This window comes from Psammomys obesus, unplaced genomic scaffold (genome assembly GCF_907164565.1).
Source record: "Psammomys obesus unplaced genomic scaffold, mPsaObe1.curated_primary_1811, whole genome shotgun sequence".
Lineage (NCBI taxonomy): Eukaryota > Metazoa > Chordata > Mammalia > Rodentia > Muridae > Psammomys > Psammomys obesus.
The window spans coordinates 9,361,024-9,362,997 of NW_026596095.1; the positions used below are offsets into that span (position 1 = coordinate 9,361,024).

The 1,974-nt window shown below is 46.0% G+C and overlaps 1 protein-coding gene across 3 annotated transcripts in view; it reads right to left on the reverse strand.

Moving 5' to 3' along the window:
- The window catches only part of Slc44a3 (solute carrier family 44 member 3), a 72,709-nt gene that overhangs the window by 1,985 nt on the left and 68,750 nt on the right, over positions 1 to 1,974 (reverse strand). The window lies entirely within an intron of this gene.

Sequence of the window (1,974 nt, forward strand, 5' to 3'; positions counted from 1 at the left end):
TGTGTGTGTGTGTGTGTGTGTGTGTGTGTGTGTGTGTGTGTGTGTGTTACATGGGATCCTGTGGATATGTGCGTTGGTTCTGAGGGCCAGAGATTGATTGATGCCGTATGCCTTCCTCTGGGGTTAGGGGTCAGGGTAAGTCTCTGCTTGTTTTGTGAGGCAGGCTCTCACTGAACCTAGGCTGGCTGGCCGGTGAGCTCCAGAGATTCTCCCATCTCCACCACCACCCCACCCCAGGACTAGAGTTAGGCGTGTAACATCACACCCATCTTTTACGTGGGTGGTGATCCTCATGCCTACGCACAGACACTTTACCAACTGAGCTGAGTCTCAGCTGGTAAAGGATTTTTTTTTTCCCTTTTGGTTTTTTGAGACAGGGTTTCTCTGTAGCCCTGGCTGAACTGGAACTCACTCTGTAGACCAGGCTGGAGTTGAACTCGGAGATTCACCTGCCTCTGCCTCCCGAGTGCTGAGATTAAAGGCATGTGCCACCGCACCTGGCTTTTTTTTTTTTTTTTAATCTCATTTTTATACTGCAAGCAATTGAGTCATTAATTTGATTAATATTCTAAGTGATTGGTTTTACCCTCTGGACACCAAAGTGCAAAGACTTTCTAGTGCTAGTGTGCAAGATAAATGAATTTTCTTAGGCTTTGTGACATGTAATTATTAGATTCCTAGGAACACACTTACAGGACATGATCTACCCAATTTCTTAACAGATGTGACAGAGTCCTTCTGGGGCCTCCATTACCCCTGGATGCCTGTGAAGATGAATGTGGAATTCTGAATGCTGTTTCCTTCAGAAGCCTGAAGTCATTATTCCATACATTTTTGAAAGGTCATTAGACACGATATGCTTCTTATGGGAAATCTAAGAAAATGAACTCATGTTTAAAGTGAAATAAAAATAGAAGTGTTAAGAATTATGAAACCACGTCCCCAAAAGTATTTTTGGAGTTAGAAAAGGTATCACCCACAATATTAATAAGGGAATAAGCATTACCAAACTGCATACAAATATACCTTATTTGGCTGTTTCGAAAGGCAGAATTACACTGTGCTTCTGTTACTGTTGTCATGTGGTGTGTCTTTGGGGCCCAGTGAGTGTATGTGTGATGAGCACACACCTGTGAGATCCAAGCATGTCTTTAACTTGCTGGAAGCTAACTGTGACAGTCACACACCAGCTGGGATACCACCGAAGCACAGAACCCTAAATGGGGCAACACGCACCAAGCATGTGGCATTGTCCGGGTCACCGCTGGTGACTAAGGTCTTGTTCACTTGTGGATATTGCTGGAAACTGGCGCTTATATCAGAGAGGGAGGGATCGTTGGAAGAACTGAGAGTGTGTAGCTTTGAATGCAGAGGAGACGGTGGGCAGGAGCAGGGGCAAGAACAGCAGCATCCAAGTGAAGTAGGAGAGCCAGAGCGCCGGCTCAGCAGTTTAGGGTGTTTGCTGCTCTTGCACAGGATGTGATTCCAGCCCCCAAATCAAGCTGCTCACAACTGCCTGTAACTCCGGTGCCAGGGACTCTGATAGCTTCTGGCATCACTGCATGCCCATGATGAAGGGAAACAGACACATACATGCGACAGATGATCGCTAATGGGGAGGTAGGTATGTCCTTAAGTAGGAGTGGGGTCAGGCAAACTAATCGATGCAGAATTAGACCCAGAAGATGAAACTCATGTGTGAAAAGCTATAGGCTGTGGCATAGAGAGTCTGCTAACCTGAGGCAAGACCGATCAGGCTAGGGCATTTCCTTCATCAACATCTCACTGGTTGTCCTTACGGCCCCAAAGAGGCACAGATCACATTTGTTTTATTTTGATTGCAGCACTGGACCATGAACCCAAGGGCCTCCCACGGGATACCAGTGATACCAGTGTTCTCACACTGACCTACATCATACCCAGCACGTTTTTTTTATTTTTTATTCTGGAGATGAGGTCTCACTGATATGCCCA